Genomic DNA, 10,755 nt, shown 5'->3' with positions numbered 1-10,755 from the left:
AAACATTTACCATTTACTAGATTTAGGCAGTTATCCCTTCCACATGCATAGTATCTGAATCACACTTCAAGTGATACTGAGGACTCTGTACCATTCTCTTAGGAACAGCGGACACCTATGTCTTCTACTTTGAAATGTTGTGCTGCTCTAGCTGATAGTTTTTAGTATTGTGACATGTAAGATAAGAACACCCAAGTGGGCAGATTGGCTCCTATGAGCCTAAATGAAAGACTGTGTGTAGATTAGAGAACATTCGAATCCTCTATAGACACCTGCAGATTCATGATCCCTGTAAGCCTGAATCTGAAATATTGGTCTCATATGGAGGACTGTGGTGCTATCCCCCCTAAATGTAATTGCTCTCTACCATTTCTTGCCTTGTTAATCCCTGCTTCCTCAAAACTGTGGGAATGAACTGAGTAGTACAGGTCCATTGGGAACCAAGGAAGATTCCTCTCCAGGCATTTCTTTAACATCTCCTTAGCACTGTCACACCACAAACACAGCTCTGGCCTTTCCTTTCTAAACTTTCTTTTACAAACCAAATGTTACTAAGCCTATTACTTACAGCAGCCTCTACATACCAGTGAAGTTCAAGGGTGTGTCTTTGGCCTCTAATTATATCTTGGCATTATGTTAGTTAATTAGCTGCTACAGTTTTCTGCATTTCTGGCTTGAATGAGAGAAAAAGTTGCAAAAGCCACCTAAAGACAGCTGGTTCTCAGAGATTTTTTGGCCCAGAGAGAAACAGTAACAGAAGAGGAAGTTTGCTAGCAGCCTTTTGTAACAAGCCTGTGGATTAATTTTTACCTTATTTAGAATGGTTAAAAATCTTAGGAATCTTCCTTGAATTCTCACACCTTACTTCAGTTTAAAGTTTTGTAAAAACGAGGAATGTTTTGCCTGTGAAGTTTACTTGAGAGCCGTTGTGACCTTGATGCTCCATAACCTGCTTGGCCATTCCAGATTCCCAAATACCACTCAGAAAGAGGTGGTGATATACTGATGAGTTGCCTCTACACAAAATATTATTTTAAAAAAAGCTCTTAGAAGTCAAGCACCTAACCTAAAACCCTGTTAGCAAAAGATGAGAGTTCACTCTCAAAAAGGAAAAGTAAGATAACATTTATCAGATTTATTTTTGCAATTATTTGATTCAGCTCCCAGTGAATTTGGAGGTAAAATCACTCTTGCCTTCAAAGTGTGCAAAATTAGAACTTCACTTAACAAATCTGATGACTCTACCCCAAGCACATTCCTCCAGAATAACAGTTGTACACTTATGAACTTCACTTTAAAAACATCGGCAGAAATACAGATGAAAAAGGCTTTTTATTCTTTCCTTTCCGAGTAGTCGCATGTTTCCCTCCCTCACTGTGGTAGCTCAGCAATCACAATCATTTATGAATGTCTGCCTCCCATTCTGAAGATGAAAAATCAGAGACAAAAGGAAGTTAATGTTTTTCAGAGGTCTTGTACACTTTGAAGTCACCTCTGATTTCAAAAGAATATCTTTCAGTGTTCTTTTTCAGGCTCTAAACGATTACAGAAGGCCATGCAGATGAAAGAGAGGAATTGAGTGTCCCCTTAACAGTAAGAGTCTCAAGCATCTGACCATACAATCCATAGGTTCACAGTGATTTTAACCTGAGGTATTGGGAAAGGTTAGTGATTGCTGATGAGGTTTCAATGACTGTCAGTGCTGTGAAAAGCGTTCTCTAGCGCTTGCACCCCTCAGCTAAAGCTAGGACCCCACCCTGCTCCGAGAGCTTGCATTTTAAACAGCCAAGACCAGCAAAGAGCAAGAAGGCAGTTCACTTATGGCCTTCTGGCAGGGCAATGCAATGCTGATGCTGGATCAGAATCCAGAACAACTCATGTGTCTAGTCCAGAGACTTCTGTTGCCAGCCCAGGGAAGTCACCTCTCTACTCCTAGATCCTGTGAGAAAACTCCTTTCCCCTTTTGTCAAAGCCTCAAGTTTTTTGGTAACTGTAAATGTACAGTATCTGAATAAGGTTAATTGTAGATCTTTACATAACACTTTTCCCATCATTTTCATACAGGAAAAAAAAGATAGTAAAGTAAGGTTGGCCATCTTTGAGGGCTGGATACTCCAGAAGAACCTTTTTGCCATGCCTCTCCAAAACACTAGAATCACCATTTTCGGTTTTGCTATTTATCTCAAAGGATTCCTTTTTCCAAGACACCTTGTTCTCTTTTAAGATACACAGCCACAGTACTTCAAGAAAGACTCCCTATAACTCTTCTTCAAAGTGTTTATGTTTCCTCCACTGAGATTTTCATGCTGCATAAGGATCTCTTCTTGTGAGCTTCCCTTTCAGTATCTGGCCTTCTGCAGGAGCTGAAGGTCTTATTGCCTTTTGTTTATTTTGAAACCGGGCTTAAGGACTGATTATGATCTATCTGACAACGAGGTAAAACAGGAGAGTCACAATGAAAAGAGGCAGTGCTTTCATGGAGAAGCACCAAAAATGTGCTCAAAATTTGATTCACACCAGCCATGGCATATTGAGAAGTCACAGATCTTTCTGTGAGGTCTGAAAAAAGATCCTGACTGGAAAAGCGGGTTATAAATGTTTTCAGCTTTCCAGAGGAAGCTAGTGAAGAGTATACAGAACCAGCGACATGAGAGTGCGTGTAGTAATATCATATTCCAGGACAGCAATTTTGCCAGGCACAAAGGGAGTCCTATACCTGCGTTGTCTGGTTAGTGTATAGGGACTTCCAGCTCGCACAGAGCCCCTTCCGCTCCACCCATACTAGTAAACCAGACAGAGCCAACACATAGACCTGGGAACTGCCGCGCAGTCATCTCTGCTGATTCATTGCTAGCATGCTACACTACACAGGAAACCATAGAGTAAATACACTCCCTTCTAGATCTATCTTGCTAGGCTGTGTTGTGCCAGCTAGCATTCCTGTGCACTGTTCAAGGGAGAGCACAAGGCAAGGACTGTTCCCAAAAGTCAGGATAGATGACTCCATTATGTTGAGGAGAGGTAAAGAGAGTTTAGCCATATGGATGCAAGGCAGTCCCTTTGCTCTCGTTTACCCTGCCTGTGCTATGTGGTAGATGTTTTCAATATTCAGAAGATATATGAGAGATGTGTATATAAAAGATGTACGTACACAGCCTGGATGCTACGAGGTAGTGATCCATACCAACTCTGTCATTAATTAACAGTTTTTAATAAATATTGCCTTTTCTATTTTAAATAGGGTTACTTGAACTTTACAGAGAATATAAACCTCATTACTAATACCTAAACTTCCTTTTTTTTTTTTTTTTTTAAGTATGCAGCTGTTTCAATTGTTTTTAGGCCTGCATTTTGGGATTATCACTTTTATTTCTGATTAAAATATCTACATGGTAATGTAATTGAAACAATTGTTCCAAAGTAAATGCATTGGTTGTGGTTTCCATTATCGGGAAAATCTTCCTCTATCCCTCACACCCAAAGCAGTGAAATCCTTCCCTTTCTAGCAATATAAAACCGCATCAATGTGTACAGCAGATTTTAAACACTTTACTGTTCCCTACCCATTAAACTATTTTACAAACAACAATGAAACAGGAAATAACAAAACATGCTCTTTGAATTAATACTTGGGCTAAAATACTCGGAGTTTCTCTGCAGTTCATAAACTGCTCCAGCTGTGTATTCACGGTTTATGACATTTTGAGAAGAGCACTCCACAGCAAAATTATAACCTTCTCCAAGGTCGGGAACCTGCTGCAGCCCTGTGAGCTCTACTGTGCGTCGGAGGTGGCAGAGGTGCACTGGCTTGCATCATGATGCCAAAAAACAAGGTAGCTCCCAGGTTGCTGAAGTGAAGCCCTCCCAACACAGGAGAAATGCAGAACATGTGTTTTCTCTCTCCTGTAAATATAAATAAATCAGAGGAGTATCTGATGATAGGAAGATGAACCTCAGGGTGGCCTCAGGCACCTCTCAGGCCCCGTCTGGTGGAGGAGTACTGCCACCTCTTGGCTAGATGCTAAAACGACGGTGTCCAGGGGAAGACCACTGTGTCATCCAGATCACGGACATCGCTGAGTGTTGCATCCTAACAAGTAGACTAGTCGGGAAAAAACATTAAAATGTCTGTTTTGTTCTATATTTACACTGCTGAATAGTACTTGCACATGTGAATATTTATTAGTGCTTACTAGTTTGGTTTCCCGTCTACTATATCTGAGGAATGGTCCTAGCAAGGGTGCCAGAAAAATACTTCAAGCGTCTTTGTCTCACAGCAAGACCAAGCAGCAAACTCAGTTGATGTAAAGCAATCCTTCCAGCCTTTCAGTGTTGGGCTGATCCCAAGGCAATGACATTTTGGGGGAGATTTATGTTATTTTCTTATATGGTGATGGAGTTCTTCCAAAGGAATAAATTACATATCAGTGCTGCACTGATGCTAGGCAGGTAATGATAGTCTCAGAGGGGACCAAACAACATCTTGCAAACATCTGTGGTCATTTGTGTGAGTTCCAATTAACCTGTGGTGGTCTGCTAGATGAGAAGGGCTGTATCTTAAGTTATGGAAGTTAAGAAACTTAAGGAAAGAGGGGATGTTTCCAGACACTGGCAGAGGAAGTCTTCAGGTTCTTCATGGAAAAAAACAAAACTGCATAGTGCTCTGCAAGCCATCAGCTGTCCAGCTGTAATTGGCTTCAGTAACAGTAGGGTGAGAGCATAGTGATCCGGGCTCATTCTTTTCTGCCACTGACTGACAGAACACCTTTGAGACTTGTTTTGTGTTTATGTTTCAGCCTCCCCTGGTAATGAAAATCTGACCAGCTCCGTAAGAATCCTTCAGACATACAGTGAAAAGAGTTGTAGCTAATGCCAAGTTCTAGTCAGCTCCTGTGCCCCAATTGCTCTGTGCTTTGGGTCCCTAACATGCTTAGGTCCATCTGCTTAAAACCTGCCGGTTGGTTTGTGCCTAGCAGGAGAATGCCATTGTTGGTTACTTTATCTGGAGTCAAGAATTGACTGAATGTGGTTTAAACGACATACCTGGAGCCACTTAAGGCTGTACAAGGCAGGGAATATATATGTGAAGGTGCAACGTGTGTACATATGCATCTTCAAAAACAAACATGCTGAAGAACATGACTTTGCACTGGCATCTGGCATAATTCAGCAGATCTCTTAGCCATGCCATGGGATCTTTAAGCCATGCTTTAAAGTACAAATATTTTACCTATACACTTTACCACTACTTCAAAACGTTTTTGGAGTTGATTTGGAGATCCCAGCTGAATTCAGTATCGAGGACAATCACTGTGATCTTTCTACACTTCTACATAAAACCTTCCCAACTCATGAATCTCCCACAAGGAAATGAAGTTTTGCAGTCACTGTTTGTTGGTCAAGTTTATCACTCGCTCAGAACAACAAGTGAGATGGCAAATGAAGGTAGAGTTGTTTGGTTTTTTTTAAACAAGAGAAGTCGAATTACTGTTTAAATACAAACTATAGAGTGGAGGTTTAAGCACTTCCTTTTTATTATTTTGGGTTTAGTTTTTCAGATAATTGGCAAAGGCTTCAGGAAGGGCTTTAGTTTTGCAGATCTCCAAGAGTCGCTTGGCTCTTTCCCTCCCTATGGGTAACATTCTTATAAAAAGCTGATCCCTGTGACTGTAAACAGGAAAAAAAAATGAGTGTGTTGGGAAATGCAATAATAGTTTGTCAGAAAGAGCAAGCAAACGGTATCCGGAAAGCCCATATGTATTTGTCTTCCAAAATTGCCATGAAAATTAAACTTTTCAAGATGAGAATCACTTACCAGAGTGGAAATTAAAATTGAAGTGCTGAATGTCCACAGCTTTACACTCTATAATGAAGTAAGAAAGTCTTTGCAATCCCTTGTTTCTCAGAAATCAACTTCCTTATTTCTGAAATGTTGTATGGCAGTACAACTTGATAGTAGGTTTCCCCATTTGTTTTGTATGTTTATATAAATAAAATTTTACTTTATAAAATATTTCTGTTGTTCAGGTCAACTTACAGAATAATTATAGCATTGAAAGCTTAACTTTTGCAAGAACTCTGGCACGTTGTAGAATCACTTGGCTTTGAGTGTGTAGCTATGAAACATCCTCAGTCTGTGTAGAAGCAGAACATGTTTAATGAATTTTTACAATATAAATACTTTGCATTAATGACCGAGTTTTTACTTTCACGTTTATGTATCAGACACAGATCTGCACTATATCCTGCCAAGCTTTTGTAACTTTTAAATAAATGTACATACACATATATATTTATGTTTTTATGGTACTATTTGCACGATGAACCATTCTTCCTATTCCCTCCCCACAGGAGGCAGCTGTTTACTGCACGTACTGTGGTGAGGGAGAGCACATCATTCAGACTTAGGAACAGGGTGCAATCAAGGCAACTACAAAAATAATTTCCCTTTGTAAAGTAAAGGTTTCTCAGGTTTACATGAGCACTTAATAGGCACAGTAAAATGTGATGATGACACAATTGACAAAATTCGAATCTATAATTCTGTATGATATATTGAACAAAGGTGTATTTTGTTTCACAGCAGATTAAATTTGACTCCTGTTTCACTCCTTTGAAATTGTCAGGAAAAGAGTTCTGAAAATCTTCAGTGCTTGGACTTTATCTTTTAGTTCTGTGAACAAAGGTTTGGTCTTGTCTGCTCGGATATGTGATCCCTTTCTTTTCTTCTTTTAATAACAGAGACTTCATCAATACTTAGGGTGATAGAAGTAACACACGAGATGGCCTTGCTGACAAACATCAGAAGGATTCTGTATTAACTTCATTTCTATAACATACTATATTTTTTAAAAGAAAACTTGATTATCTCAAATGTAACACTTTGAAAGTTTTTAACTGCTTGATCAAGGAGTCACACCTTTAAAGCAGATATACACTCGTAGCTGCCAGTATATACAGGCACTCTTCTAACCCAACCATCTGAGTAACTTCTGCTTCTTTCACTATGCAAAGGGAGCTCCTCTGTACAAATACACATGCATAACATGCCCCTCTCTGCCTCACTCTGGTTATTAAAACCAGAATAATTTTAATTTGTAGATGTGATTTTCTGCCACCTGGGGCTTTTGTATCCCACTGAGCCTGAGCAGGAAATCCACAGGCAGGATACTCTGTGGCCAGGGGCTCCACTTGGCCCATGTACGCTGTCAGGGAGGAAACTTAACATGGAGCAGGAAGTGCATGGATCTCACAGCAGCATCTTCCCCACTCACAGGAACCCCCTGATCAAAACTCTGCAGTCTGTGCATGAAGAAGGAGAAAAATACGCTGAAGAGATTATTGAATTTTTCTTTTTTTTACAGAGTTACTGTCTACACTATTACTGTTGAGGCATCACTCGCTATAGAACTCCTTCCTATGTTCTTCTTCATATTAAGTAGCACTGTTGAAGTCACTGCTGTAGGAAGAGCCTACAAAGCCCTGTGAGCTGAGCATTCTTATTATTGCTTATGAGTTAAAGGCTTGGGAATTAGAACAGCAAGGCTAATAGAAGAGGCTTGCCATTCAGAGCCAAGTTATCTGTTGCTTTAATCCACTTCTAACTCACTGTTGTCTAGTCGCTTTAAGTAATTGACTTTCTAAGCTCCGTGGTGAAATAATATTCACCCCCTGGCCCCACCGTCAGTGTGTGCTGGTGCTGGTGCTTCCCTGGCAGAACATGTTGGCCACTTTCTGCTTCCTCCATTAACAGAAGCAAAAACAACTTCCCCCTCTTTTTTCTGCTGAATTAGTCTCTTCTTTTGTCCTTGTCCCTGAAACACTCAATAGAGTGGGATTTTTTTGCAAAATCCCAAATAGGTACATCATGTTCTAGGTTATGCTGCCCAAGCTTACATCAACACCCAAGCTAGAAACTATAAAAAAAAGGAAAGGAAAAATGAGGGAAATGATTGATTTTAAAAAAATACTGGAGGAAAGACAGAAGTTACTGCTGTATTTGATACTACTATTTCCTTAATTTTTGCCAGGATACCTGAAACTGGATAAGTACTTCTTGGCTCATTCTATGAATCTGCAGAGACATAGGACAGGAATCATCAACTCCAGTGCCTTGCTGACACAGGCAACCATGCCATATGTTAGTTGTAAATAAATATACTGTAAGGATGTTGTTCAGTTGAAGTCTTTCTAAAGGGCATACCTGTATACAGCAAAAGACAAATCAGGCAGCTGGTGAAAACAGCACTCAGAAGGATCTCCTGGCTCTGACTCACTAGACCTCAGGCATTCCATGGCTTATAGTCACTGAAATAAAACAAGACTATTTCATTTCCATTAAAAAATATAGAAAATGGCTTATTTCCACCATTGCTGTTGCTTTGATATCTTTTTATTTCAGTAAGAAAATTTCTATTATTCCAAAGTTCTGGGAAAATCCTGAAAAATGGAAGAGTAAAAATATTTCCTTAGCACCTCACAAAATTTCTCCACTGAAAGAAATCTTACTTTTCCTCCTTTTGAAGTATTCATATGAGAGGAAAAAGAATTACAAAAAAGTGTCCGACGGCTGTATAAGCCTGGTACATCTTTACAGTAAGGTGTAGCATTTTTGTTGTGTTTATTTATTTTGCTGATGATAAGGATAAAGTTTTATATGACTCAATTTGAATCACTGTAATACACAGTAGTTAACACTTTATGCTATTGAAAACTGTGTTTCAGTCACTTAGAAAAGACAATTTAATTGCTGAAGATACTAGAAATTTTAGGTTGACTGTCAGTGACACACATTTTCTACAACCTTTGTTATTTATGCCTCATCTTATGTTTTCAGTTTCTCAATTAATATGAAAATTGAATGTGCTTGTTTTAAAAGGGAAAAAAGTGGAAATGATTGATGAAAAGTAGCTGTAAGAATTACCACTCCCTGAAATCACTTGATTTGGCTGTCAGAGAGGACTTTCCAAAGGCTAAATTAGAAGGGCAAAACAAAGGACCGTTGTATGTAGAGACTGCAGATGGTAGTCTGAACCCTGAGGTCTAGGCAGATTGATTTCAATATGAATTTATAATGCTGTAAGGGTATACTGTTGCTGTATTGATAACAGTGTAATTAAAGAATCACTGTAGGTTGATGTAAAAATATAGTAAAAATGAAACCTTGCAGGAGAGACTAAAGCCTCAGAGAAAAAAAATCTTTCTTTCAAGAGACAGTCTGAGGACTCTCTTCCATTTTTGGAATATCCCAGTTATGTTACTGCTTTCAGGAGCTTTGATAATTGGCCAATACTTGAGCATGGAGTAATGAAAACAAGAACAACCTAAAATCCTGAGTTGTATTTTTTTTGCAAATGCCTTTGAAATGTCTGAGGGCAGCATTTCTTCTTTGAGGTTCATCTATTTTAAATGCTTGTGTTGAGCTGAGTATAACTTGACTGAGCAGTATTGTCTGCTGCACTCTAAGGTTTAGGGTCACGGTGATACATACGTGTGCATTGCATAATGTTCCTCTCACTGTATCCTGTGTGAATATTACTGAAGCAAAGGTGGAGTGATGAGAAAGTAAGATGCTGGATGTTGGCTTTCTCTGTCAAAATTGATGCAGCAGAGTAAATATTTTTTGTGCTTGTATATGTTTAACTGCATTTGAATGGCTGCAATCTGACTAGTGTACCTGAGGTAATAATGTTCTGAGATGAAGGGTAGCCTTCTTGTCTCAACAACAGATTTAAAGTCCATTTCAAAGACAAGATTCATTGGTACTTGGTATATATTAGACCATTATTATCTTTTTTATACAGTATGAGAGCAAGAGCCTGGGTCCATGACACTGCACCCTGAACATAAAGGTAAGCCTTGGTCTTAGTCAGCCTTCAGTCTAACTAAGGAAAGGGCAGTGTGAGATATAGGTGCATATTGTAGGTGTACATTGTGCATATTGTCATTTTGTCTAGTAGTGAGAATGTAAAAAGACAACACAAACTCTCACTATTTCCCCAGGGATTGGATGGCAGGAAACTGAAAGAAAGCTACCATGGTTTAGATTTGACCATAAAGGACACAGGAAATATTTATTTAGAATGAGAATTAGCACTTGCTCCTTCAGTGGTGTGGTAAGAACTGCTGAAAGGTGTCATTAAGGAAACGAGTAGGTGGAGGTCTGGGAGGTGACTGGGAGGTCTGAGAGCTGGTAAGAAGCTCTTTGCTAAGGTCCTGTTTGTATTTGTGGGAGCACGAGCAAGTACTGGAAAAGTGCCCAAGGATGTTGTGTCTATATATGCCTTCACAGGATTTAATCAAAATATTACTAACTGGAAGGACAAGTTTACAATCCTCTTGAAGATCTCCTAGGACAACTGTATTCAGGTGATCCACCTTCTCACTCAGAGAAGTGGCTCTTAAGGTAATTTATTACTTTCCTAAGACTAACTATGCAGTGTTTCTCTCCTAGTGATGAAAGCATTATGAACAATTCCACCAGCTCACACTTGTCAGCTTTTACAATAGTGCTCCTGGCTCCCCAACAGGATCTTTTCTTACAGTGAAAATAGGGAGCTGCTATTGTAAAGTCCTACACCACAGAAATTCTTACCTGGGGTAAAGTTCTTTTGCAATAGTCCAGTAAGGACAGAAAATCTAAGCTATCTGGTGCTCAGTATCTATAATACAAGTGCAATCTTTCAAGGTCTACTCATACTCATTTCCTTCAGTGGGATTCATCTTTCCTGATTTTAAGGGGCTACAGTGGATGTG

This window comes from Cuculus canorus, chromosome 3, assembly GCF_017976375.1.
Source record: "Cuculus canorus isolate bCucCan1 chromosome 3, bCucCan1.pri, whole genome shotgun sequence".
NCBI lineage: Eukaryota > Metazoa > Chordata > Aves > Cuculiformes > Cuculidae > Cuculus > Cuculus canorus.
Note: the sequence above shows the minus strand (reverse complement) of the source record.